This window comes from Chiloscyllium plagiosum, unplaced genomic scaffold (genome assembly GCF_037043375.1).
Source record: "Chiloscyllium plagiosum isolate Xiang-an unplaced genomic scaffold, Cpla_swu_hap1 HiC_scaffold_5, whole genome shotgun sequence".
Lineage (NCBI taxonomy): Eukaryota > Metazoa > Chordata > Chondrichthyes > Orectolobiformes > Hemiscylliidae > Chiloscyllium > Chiloscyllium plagiosum.
Genome location: NW_028270143.1, coordinates 93994965 through 94007713, shown reverse-complemented (window position 1 = coordinate 94007713; position 12749 = coordinate 93994965). Strand labels below are relative to the sequence as shown.

General features: G+C 45.4%; 1 protein-coding gene across 5 annotated transcripts in view; it reads right to left on the bottom strand.

Annotated features, from left to right (window-relative positions):
* Positions 1-12749, bottom strand: part of jcada (junctional cadherin 5 associated a) — a 235614-nt gene that overhangs the window by 148992 nt on the left and 73873 nt on the right. The window lies entirely within an intron of this gene.

Sequence of the window (12749 nt, the reverse complement as noted above, 5' to 3'; positions counted from 1 at the left end):
CAAATCTCCAGCATCTGCAGACCTCACTTTGGCCTTGGGTAATTATACCTGACCAAACATAACTGCACTTATCCTTTTCTGTAGATACTTTATGGTGGTGTATCCCCAATCACTATTCATTCAATGGATCCAAAGCAAAGCAAAGAGAAAGCAAGATTGGTGCAGCAAACTATCTCAAACAACTCTTCCCCAGTACCACAGGAAGCAAATCGCACAAGGTGCCAACAGTGGACATCTGGGACAATACCGCATGGTTGTAATGGCACAGATAGACTCCCCACCATGAGGAAAACGAATCCAGATGAATAGGAAGAAGATGTTCTAAAAGTGAAGCAGATCAGTTTACCATTTTAAGAGCATACTGTTTTCAGAAGCAACTGCCAGTCAGCAGCTCAAATACAATTCCTGACAAAGAGCTGTGCAAGCGTAGGCAAGGCCAAAACTACAGAGGCAGAACTTCATTCAGACGCTAGTAAGAGTTGTTGGGGAAAGATGGTGGTGTCTGAAAGAGGGAAAAGCCAGCCAAAATGTATGCTGACAGAAGCCTTAATGAAGGAGGTTTTGTTTGGAGAAATAGAAGGCTCCAGAAGGTAAACTTAGAAATCTCTAACTGAGAAGGGAATAACATTTCAAAAAATGGCACAAAGATGAGAAAGGGATAATGACACTCATCGCCTCTCACAATGACATTTGGTGTCATCGGCATTAAGCTACATGAGGTGCAGCTGAAAGGACCAGAAAAGAGATTTAGATGATGTCTCTGTAATCAGGAAGGCCTCAGTATTTGTTTAAGCTTTAAGGGAGAAAATGTAAAGAAATCCAGTGAAAAAGTATAAATGAAGAAGAAAATTCAGGAAAAATGAAAGACTTAAAAGAACTAGAACTCAATGAATTTCAGTTGGATGATTTAAAAAGGTGACAGGCAAAATTTAAAAGTTTGTGTAGAAGAAAGGTTTAGCCTTTTTTACTATGGAAGGCTTGGGGAAAACTCCATCTTGAATACATCTTGAGGATGGAAAACACTATAACATGCAGATAGTTACCATATTACATGAGAAGGTGAGAACATAAGAACCAGGAGCAGGAGTAGGCCATCTGGCCCTTGCAGCCTGCTCCGCCATTCAATAGGGTCATAGCTGATCTTTTCGTGGCCTCAGCTCCACTTACCTGCGCTCTCACCATAATCCTTAATTCCCTTACTGCTCAAAAGATTGTCTATCTTAGCTTTAAAACATTCGAAGAGGAAGCGTCAAGAGGCAGGGAATTCCACAGATTCATAACCCTCTGGGTGAAGAAGTTCCTTCTCAATTTGGTCCTAAATCTGCTCCCACTAATTTTGAGTCTATGCCTGCTTGTCCTAGTTTCACCTGCCAGTGGGAATATCTTCTCTACTTCTGTCTTATTTTGATCACTAAAAAAAAGCAGGAACATCACAAAATGGCAGGAAACCCCAGTGTGTAGTACAGAGATTATAAAGAATCATTTCAAAAGCTTGAGAGCAACAAATTATAGCTATAATTTAAATTCTAATCTAATTTAAAAGTTTATTGCAGAATTCAGTTCAATATAACTAAAGATACATGGCTGAATCATTTTTTTGGATAAATGCAAGTCTTGTCGAGTTTTGTAGAAGATTTTTTTGCCTTGAGACTGGGCAGGTTTTTGCTCTCTGTCTTACCAAGCTCGTTTCATTCGATACCTACCCTGCCCCTTGGCGTCCCTCACGTCCAATTCCAGCCCTGTCTTGCCATACACTGTGCCCAAAACAAGTTGCCACTGCTGGGAGATCCGGGCATTAACTGGCAATACATACACAGGCAGCAACTTGAAAAGCCACCTGTGCATTTGGACAAGTGCCGTCATTCAAAGCTGCCCTGTATTATTTCTAACATTTCCCTTGGACATGGTGGACTGGGTTTATATGATCATACAAGGAAGGATTCAGCTGCTTGAATTCTAACTGCCAGCATCACACATTTATCTTTTTTAAATGGGCTATTTTAATTTAAACGCTGTTATTGGAATCTGACTTTAAAATGGATTCCTATTTTAAACCAAATATCCACCAGTGTCCTCACTCAGCCTTCATTACCTTCTGCTGAAGGGTCATGTCTGGGATGGAGCTGGGGTATATAAGGGCAGGTATTCCTCTTCCCACAGGACCAGCAGTAAATGTGAATCCACAGGATTGTGCCAGCTTCACCCAAGTTGCTAGCTGGGTTAAAGCAGTCTCAGCTTTCCCCACTCTGCCAGTGTAAATGCCAGCACCTTCTCTCCTATCCTTCACACACATTCTGTCCATGCTTTTGCACCCACGTTCTACCAAAGCTTAGTCTACCGGTCTTACTATTGCCTGCGACATCTTCCCTCACTTGGTCTCTCCCACCCGAACCCCCCACCACCACACCCACTTGGCCTCAACACTGCCTCACTCACTCAGGATACCCCTGCACTGTGCAACCCACTCTCATCTCCCAAAATACCTGCCTCGCTCTCATTTCAGAGAGTAAATAGATCACAACAGACAAAAAGAGTCATGACGGGTGATGGGCTGCCCAACATTGTGTGGGGAGCAGCCTGACTCTGACTGTCTTGAGTAGCTGACTGACTGTGTCCAGCAAGGCAAGCCAGGGGTAAGGTACTCAAAGACAACGTGAGGCAGGAATGATGTGAGCATGCAGGTAGGCTCAGAGTGAGTGAGTGCTCTGACAGTGAATGAAAAGCTTGCAGATACAGCCTGGCCTGGTTCTTGTGGTGGGTGCGTGTTCCTGAGCACACAGTGTTCTTGCTGCAGCATTGCAATGAGATGTTACTGGTGCAAACTGAGATGCAGCACTGAAGTGCAGAAGCAGCCTGTAAGAGTAGCATTAGGGATCCTAGAGGCCAATACATATTGGATGCCAAGGTCTGCGGACATGGGGTGCACCAGGCCAGTACATTAGCGAGATTGAGCAGAGACTATGGCAATGGATGAATGGACACCACACAACAATCAACAGATAGGAGTGTTCCCTCCCAGTCGGAGAATACTTCAGTGGTCCGAGACATTCGACCTCAGACCTTCGGGTAACCATCCTCCAAGGCTGACTTCAGGACAGACAACAATGCAAAGTGGCCAAGCAGAGGCTGATAGCCAAATTCGGTCCCCATGGGGATAGCCTTATTTGGGACCTTGGGTTCATGTCATACTACAGGTGACCCCACTGCACTACACACACATATTTAAGCTTGTGGGGTGAATTTGTAGTTGCAGAATTACATTTTATTTTGCTCAAAAATTGCATGAATCCATGTAAGATTCTGTAAATCCCTTTTTTATAAATAGAATCGGTCTGAACATTGGGGCACAGTCAGACTCACGCAGGGTACCTCACACCTTCATGCATTATCTTAGCTGACATGACAACTATTGTTAAAGTTCACTTGAGAATGTAACTTTTAAAAAAAGATCTGTGATTTACATATGAAAGAACTGAAACCAACATGGTCATTCTAAAAGATGAGAGACTTAACAAACAATCCAGGTCTTTTTCAATAAAGAATTTCAATTGCATCACAGTTTATTTTGCTATAAATTCTGTGTCTTATGATCTTATACTCCACAACCACCTGATGAAGGAGCAGTGCTCTGAAAGCTAGTGCATCCAAATAAACCTGTTGGATTATAACCTGGTGTTGTGTGATTTTTAAATTTGTACACCCCAGTCTAACACCGGCACCTCCAAATCATAATCAATCTATGGTTTTCCAAGTAATCATAAATTCTGTCTCTCAGAATCCTTTCCAATAATTTGCCCACCACAGACATAAGACTGACTGGTCTGTACTTCCCAGGATTATCCCTATTCCCTTTCTATAAGTTACACCATAGTGCAATGCACATTAAGTGCTTCAACCTTCTGTTTTGCATTAAGGTGCTGGGCTAATCCATCATTGACGATGGAGATATTTATGGAGTCTCCTCCTCCACTGAATTGTTTAGTTGTCCACCACCGTTCATGACTGAATGTAGCAGGAATGCAAATCTTAGATCTGATCCATTACCTCTGTTTTATCTCTTGGTGCTTATACTGTCTGGCACACAAAAGTGGCTTTGTTTTGTACATCCACAAGGTTGACAATTTTAGGTTTGCATGGTGCTGCTCCTAACATGCTCTCCCGTCCTCTTCATTGAATCAATGTTGATCCCCTGGCTGGATGGTAATGGTAGAGTGGGGAATGTGTTGGACCATGATGTTATAGATTGTGAGGGGGTATAATTCTGCTGCTGCTGATGATGATGATGATGGCGGCCCACAGTGCATCATGGATGCTCAGCTTTTAACTGCTTGATCTGTTTATCAATAGCACCAGCTTCTCATCTAGAGTCTTCAAACCCCTGCTGATTTTGAATACCTTTATTAAATCTCCTCTCACCAAAGAAAACGATGTCAGATTCTCCAGGCTATTGAAATAACTGAAGGAAGCCAGTTAGTTCAGTTGGTTGGGTGGCTAGCTTCCAATGCAGAGTGATGCCAAAACTGTGGGTTCAATTCCTGCACTAGCTGGGGTTACCATGAAAGATACTCTTTTTCAGCCTCACCTAAGGTATGGTGATCCTCAGGTTAAATCACCACCAGTCACCTCTCTCTGAGAGAGCAGCCCTAAGGTCAAGTGAATTCACCATTACAGAAGTTCTCCAGCCCAGAACCATGCCTGTAACCTCCTCTGCAGCCTCCCTGAAATGTGGCTCCCACAACTGGATGTAACACTCCAGTCAAGACTTAGCCAGCATTTTTAATAACCTATTGTTGAGCTTGCCTGGATCAGGCTTTGAGCTGGGAATTTGCTGGCGCTGACAGTGAAATATCTGACATTTCTGTCACTAAAGATTCCATGTGGGATGACCATGTGAAGGAGAATGGCTGTAAGAATGGACCGATGCCTTTCCAAAGGTCAGTAAATAAATTAGTGGATGGCAAAGCAAATACCCAGGCAGGAAACGTCTGAGAATAAGTGATGGAGCACAACAGCAGCAACAAGCCCTGCTTAATTACTCACAAAGTGAAGTGTTACTGCAATGAAAAGCAATCATCCAAAGACTGAAACAATAAATCTGCCTTCACTCCAACCTGTTTTTCTAATCAGCCTTTCTGAGCTATTATTACACACCTCTGGAACAGGTGGGCCTTCAAATACAGCTCCGATTACTTTCGGTTAATTAAATCTGACACCTCTGCTTTTCGATTGTGCGTTTTGAAATGAGAAAGGCTGCTGAATTACTGATTTCAATCTGCAAACTGCTAACTTCAATCATTGACAAGGATCTCTCAGGGCCCTTTCACTATGTCTGCAATCTCCTTGAAGGGGAAGAAAGGGATTTAGGAATAAAGAGTGTTTTTTTAAAATCATTTCTGGCCTAGTTATACCATCCATCAGCCCCTCTCTCAGCTCTTAGATTCAGGACTTTGGGCTGAATCTTATGGTTTTTTTCAGTGAAGTGTGAGTTACATTGGTTTTTCTTCAAGATTGAATGAGGTTTTTGGTCGTCTAACCAAACCCATTAACTATCTACACCAGTTCCTTGGTGTCCATTGCATCTGATTCCAGCCACATATTACCAGGCACCATTCCTAGAATACTTTGCCACTGAGTGGATATCTGCTCAATGACCAACATTAGGGGCGGCACGGTGGCACAGTGGTTAGCACTGCTGCCTCACAGCGCCAGAGACCCGGGTTCAATTCCCGACTCAGGCGACTGACTGTGTGGAGTTTGCACGTTCTCCCCGTGTCTGCGTGGGTTTCCTCCGGGTGCTCCGGTTTCCTCCCACAATCCAAAAAATGTGCGGGTCAGGTGAATTGGCCATGCTAAATTGCCCGTAGTGTTAGGTTAAAGGGGTAAATGTAGGGGTATGGGTGGGTTGCGCTTCGGCGGGTCGGTGTGGACTTGTTGGGCCGAAGGGCCTGTTTCCACACTGTAAGTAATCTAATCTAAGTAATCTAATCTAATCTTGTGCCCACACCATATTTAAAAGGCCCTGGTTGAGCCCTGATATTCTGATATCATGCTGCTTGTTGCTGGATAGAATCTGAAGATAGCACCGCGAATCTCTGACAGGGATTTGGAGGTCCTGGCCAAGAGATTGGTGTGAAATGAAAGGAACCCTCTTTCTGGAGGACTGGCAGAGGAGGCCATACTACCAAACACTGCCAGCCTAGCCTGCGGTGGCCATTTGTGCAGTCTTGAGTCTGTGTAGGATCAGCCAGCAGTGCCATAAGAAAGTCAGAGGCATTCAATGCTGTGTCAGTGTAAGTGCTACATGGTGCATCATCACACTCACTCCATCTCCAGTACTGCACCCACCTTCCACTAAGACTCATGTTCTGCCTCTCTCACTATTAACTGCGACATTGTCACTCACTCCCCTTCAATACTCCCAACCCCCAAAACTCCCACAGCACTAATCCTGCATGGTTTCTGCTCTGCCTTCTCACCTTCTCAGAACACCCCACTAGCTTTTGCCCACCTACACCAGCATTAATAGCCATGCCACTTACTCTTTGGAGGGTCGGTGTGGACTTGTTGGGCCGAAGGGCCTGTTTCCAAACTGTAGGGAATCTAACCTAATCTTTCATCGCACTGAACTCCCTTTCTCTCACTACAGGAGAAGACAGCTGATAATAGGGCAGAGAGAGCCTGTACAAGTGGAGAAGGTACTAAGTAATAGGCTCCTCACGAGGAGAGAATCTTTCCCCTCACAAGAGAAGACTGGTTCCTGCAGGATGCTGAGGCATCCATGTCCCACAAACTAAATAAATACCATTCTTCACTCCCCCACAATTCTCACAGCTACCCTGCTGTAAGTGTCATTCATTGTTCACCATTTACAACTAGTGGCTGTGATTTCTTCTCTCTCTTTTGCGTTGCAGGCACCAGTGGGATGTCCACCATCACTGTGGAGAAATGGATGGCTCTACCAGAAGCTATCTCCTTAACCTCTGAGGGTGAGAGTACCGAGGGGTTACAGGAAGCATTGGCAAGGTTGCCTACTGCACCTCCCAGCAGCTCAGATACAGACACCTTGATGGGAACGTTAACCTGAGAGAGTGTGGGAGCACAAGCTGGTGAGCACTTCACTGTGACAGCTCTGCAGCTGGCCCTCAGAGGCCTGTTGGTGCCCAGGCTCATGCTCAGCATCAGGCAGGAGGGGTCCCTGTGGTGTCAGTAATCTGGGGACTTTGCCCACATGCACAGGGAGAAGCAGCAGAGACAGACAGCTGTCTGGGACACAATGGTCCTCATTGCCCAGAAGCTGCAGGTGTGTGGTGAGTCTGTCTCCATGGACGGGGTGGTAGTTACCATAGAGACCCAGACCCAGCATCCTCAGGCTCTGCTGGAGAGGCTCACACACCTCTACTCCAGTGGCCCACCCACTGAACCTCAGGACCAAAGGCATGATGACTGGGTGGTGGTGGTGGGGGTGGGCATGGAACCTGGCAAGCACTGCAGGTGACAAGCAATGCCAGGTGTCACCTAGTGGGAGGAGAAGCCACACACAGCTCCCTCAGTATGCTCCACCACAGGACACTGCAGAGGTGGCCAGTCCCTCCGCCTAAGAAAACCATAGCCTTAAGGCTATACGAAATGGGGACAGGAGTAGACCATTTGGCCCCTCAAGCCTGCTGCACCATTCAATAGGGTCATGGCTGATCCAACATTCCTCATACCCACTTTCCTGCATCTTCCCCATAACTTTTGCTTCTCCTTCTTATCAAGAACTATGTATCTCAGCCTTAAAAATATACAAGGAGTCTGACCCCTCAGTGACAAGGAGTTCCAAAGACTCACAATCCCTGAGAGAACTAATTCCTCCTCGTCGCAGACTTAAATTGGCGTCCCTTCATTCTGATAGTTGACCCTCTTGTACTAGACTCTTCCATGAGGAGAAACACTCTCTCAGCATTTACCATGTCAAGCCCCTTACGAATCCTATATGTTTCAATGAGATGTCCTCTCAGTCTTCAAAATTCCAATGAGTAGACTCCCAACCAGTTTAGCCTTTACTCATAATACAATCTCTTCACACCAGGGATCATTGCAGTGAACTTTCTCTGAACAGCCTCCAATGAAAATGATACCTCCTTTCCTTAAATAAGTGGATCAAAACTGCCCACAGTATACCTTAACCCTGTCTGCTCCCTCCAATCTTTGAGAGTTCAGGCCAAAGAAGGTCAATTTGCATCTGGCATGTCTGGTCAATCCAGACACAAACACCCCAGGTCATCCAATCAAAGCTCCAGGGCCAATGAGTTCAAGGGTGGAGCTGGCTGTGGAATCAGGGAGCCTTCTGGGATTCAGTTAGAAGGAGAGAAAGAAGGAAACATAATGAGGGCAGTTTGGTGAGGTTGAACAGTTCATCCACTTTACCAACACCTTCCACCCCAACCTCAAATTTACCTGGACCGCCTCAGACTCCTCCCTCCCCTTCCTAGACCTCTCCATTTCTATCTCGGGCGACCGATTCAACACGGATATTTACTATAAACCGATGACTCCCACAGCTACCTAGACTACACCTCCTCCCACCCTGCCCCCTGTAAAAACGCCATCCCATATTCCCAATTCCTTTGTCTCTGCCACATCTGCTCCCTGGAGGACCCGTTCCAATACCGTACAACCCAGATGGCCTCCTTCTTCAAAGACCGCAATTTCCCCCCAGACGTGATCGATGATGCTCTCCACCGCATCTCCTCCACTTCCTGCTCCTCCGCCCTTGAGCCCTGCCCCTCCAATCGCCACCAGGACAGAACCCCACTAGTCCTCACCTACCACCCCACCAACCTCCATATACATCGTATCATCCGCTGTCATTTCCGCCACCTCCAAACGGACACCACCACCAGGGATATATTTCCCTCCCCTCCCCTATCAGCGTTCCGAAAAGACCACTCCCTCCGTGACTCCTCATCAGGTCCACACCCCCCACCAACCCAACCTCCACTCCTGGCACCTTCCCCTGCAACCGCAAGAAATGCAAAACTTGCGCCCACACCTCCCCCCTTACTTCCCTCCAAGGCCCAAAGGGATCCTTCCATATCCACCACAGATTCACCTGCACCTCCACACACATCATTTACTGCATCCGCTGCACCCGATGTGGCCTCCTCTATATTGGGGAGACAGGCCGCCTACTTGCAGAATGTTTCAGAGAACACCTCTGGGACACCCGGACCAACCAACCCAACCACCCCGTGGCTCAACACGTCTGGGGGGAAATTGCGGTCTTTGAAGAAGGAGGCCATCTGGGTTGTACGGTATTGGAACACTTCAACTCCCCCTCCCTCTCCACCAAGGACATGCAGGTCCTTGGACTCCTCCATCACCAGACCATAGCAACACGACGGCTGGAGGAAGAGCACCTCATCTTCCGCCTAGGAACCCTCCAACCACAAGGGATGAACTCCGATTTCTCCAGTTTCCTCATTTCCCCTCCCCCCACCTTGTCTCAGTCCCAACCCTCGAACTCAGCACCACCTTCCTAACCTGCAATCTTCTTCCTGACCTCTCCGCCCCCACCCCCACTCCGGCCTATCACCCCCATCTTATCACCCTCACCTTAACTTCCTTCCACCTATTGCATTTCCAACGCCCCTCCCCCAAGTCCCTTCTCCCTACCTTTTATCTTAGCCTGCTGGGCACACTTTCCTCATTCCTGAAGAAGGGCTCATGCCCAAAACGTCGAATCTCCTGCTCATTGGATGCTGCCTGACCAACACATTTTCTGCACTGGTGACAATACAGTGTGTGTTATTTTGTTTTTTTTTAATAATTTGCAGTATTTTCCCATTCCATCTGATCACTCTGTGCGTCTCTGAATTGCACTGTTTGAGCATGACGCACAATTTCACAGCCACACATGATGTACCATAGATTAACATGGGATCTGGAATTAAGAGGAACAAGGTATATAGAGACCAATAGGTGCTGCTGATACCTCTGGTCTTCATCCAAAAACATCCCTAATCTTTCCTGGTCTAGGTTTCAGAAAGTATTGGTGTGCTGCCTGGGGCAAGAAGGTGCAACAGAAACAGTGGACAGGATGGCCAGGGATCAGGGACTCTGCAGTCCTGAGTCCTGTATGGTACTTGGGTCTGTATGTAATCTCCTGTCTCTTTAAAAGCCCACCAGTTTAGAGGAAATGTGAGCACACCTGTTTATCTCAAGTGTGCTGGGAATTTGTAACTCACTGCCTGTAAAGGTGGTAAAGGCAGAAGCCCTCATTACATTGAAGAAGTTTTTTGGATATGCTTTTGGAGTGCCAAGGCATAAAGGACTGTGGGCCGAGTGCTGGAAAATGGGATGAGAAAAGTTGGGTGGCTGTTTTTGACTGACATGGATGGGATGGGTCAGAGGGCCGTTTCTCTATGAGTCTCCAACTGTATGGCTGCTTACTTGTTGTGTGTACAGTGTGTTTGCCCTATAAGCTGCTGGCACATGATGCAGGTGTGAGATTGATGTGATAACTGCCATACAGCAAGATGTCCCTCCTTGATTGAGGCCTACTGACCAGCAAGGCATGTTGCCTGGTGTACAGCTACTCAAATTGGCACAACATCACATGGATGCTGCAAATCATGCAAATAGACGCTAAGTGAGCAAAGGCAAGAGGAGAAAGTGAACAGTCCTGAGATGCAGCCTGGTCCAATCCATGAGCTAGGTGCATGCCCCTATGCAGCAGCCTTCACAATGCCAGTTGTTGGTGTGTCCTACAGTGCAAGTCTGTGTTTCCAGAGTGCACTGCCAGGGTATCAGAGAGGTACCACACTGGTTGTAAGAGGTTGGCAAATGTAGGTTGCGAAAGGTTGGTGCTTGCCAATTGTACCCTGCAATGCAGTTTTGTCATGCGCAACACAGATTACCTTCAGAACAAGAATAGATCAACTCTGATTGACATGTTGAATTTTCTCAACATCTAATTTTCTGCCTTTTAGAAGATGGGAAGTTGAATATTAATAAGGTGAATTGTTCGTGAACAAAGTGTTTAAAAATAAATAATTCCCCTTAATTGCCAACTGACCGCTGCCTGGGGTGAAACTTGTCTCACCATTTGTTAAAAGCATATAAGATGGAGCAAGATGCTCCTAATGTTCAGAATTACCATCCTATTGTTCCACAGTTCACATCACACCGGCCTCTACAAGATTTTACCCACTGTATCCAAGGCAACCTCTGTATTAACTGAAGAAAAAATGATTTCTTGAATAGTTGTGACATTTTTGTTCCCACAGCATCTATTCACTGACCTGTCATCACTGAAATTTTGTTTATGTCAATTAGTGCAAATACAGGGCACTTTGCCAACTCTGGTGATCCATCTTGGGGAAGCTACTGGTAGCCACTTCACTGCTCTGCCATGTCATGACTGTGATTGCAAATTCCGATCATGCAAAACTATCTCCACTCTTCTAAGGGACTGGAGAGATATCCCATTGTGCCATGATCAGCATTCAGAAAGATCACTCCATGAAGGGATGATACTTATGAGCTGCTTCTCTGAGCTGATATTTCAACATGGGAAACTTTTAAGTGTGAGGTGAATATTCTGACGAGTTGTTACTGTATTGAGCAGAATTTCCCACATTAGGTACTTATTCTCCTGCTGTAATGCAATGCAATAATTTGTTGTGAACTTTTAAGGGACAATTAAGTTTTCAAATAGCCTTGTTTAAAGTTGTACAATATAATTTTTAGTTTCTAACATGAATGTGACTTTCATAAATGTGAAATTCTAGCATGACAGTCTGATTTTTAAATGCAACAAGTTTAACTAAGTGCTGTTTAACTGTTGTGCATAACTTAAATGCTTTCATGTTGATATTCCAACACACCTCTGAGTGCAGCAGAGAGGAGTCCTGCACAATGTAGGAAAACCTCTAAAATAATTTACTCATTTGCAGTCATAGAGTCATATAGTCATACCGCATAAAAACAGACCCTTTGGTCCAACTTGTCCATGCCAACCATAATCCCAAGCTAAACTAACACCACCTATCTGCATTTGGCCCATATCCCATCAAACATTTCTTATTCATGCACTTATCCAAATGCCTTTTAAAGGTTGTAACTGTACCTGCATTCACCACTTCCTCCGAATGTTCATTCTGCACACAAACCATTCGCTGTGTAAAACAAACGTTGCTCTTCATGTCTTTGCTAAATCTTTTTCTTCTCACCTTAAAAATATGCCCCCTAGTCTTGAAATTCCCCATTCTGGGGAAAAATACCTTCCATTCATCTCTATACTTCATGATTTTATACACCTCGATAAGGTTACCCGCAAATATATTATAAATATGGCACGAAGCTGTTCAAATCTCCTATATCATTCAGGTTTGTGACTTTAGATACAGAATGCAACAGTGAATGGGAGACTAGTCCAAAAAGTAAAAAGGTTTCTTTTTTATTGACCAAGATGGACAGAAGACGGATGCTGAAAATTATTTATAGCTGCACTTGCCAGAAGAGCTGAATAAAACTAGCTGGACGCAAATAAGAGGAGACTTGCTCCCTCATGTTGTTTAAGCATTAAGTGGTTTCATTAAACATTATATTATAATTTTTTGAATGTACTTTGCTCCACGCCAGTAAATTGCCAGAATGCAAGATTTATTCCTCTCTCTTTGCCCCCTCCCTCCACACCCTCCACCGCCAACGCCCCCTTCCCCCCATTTTCACATTGCCTTTTATATTCGATAGAAAAGAGTAAA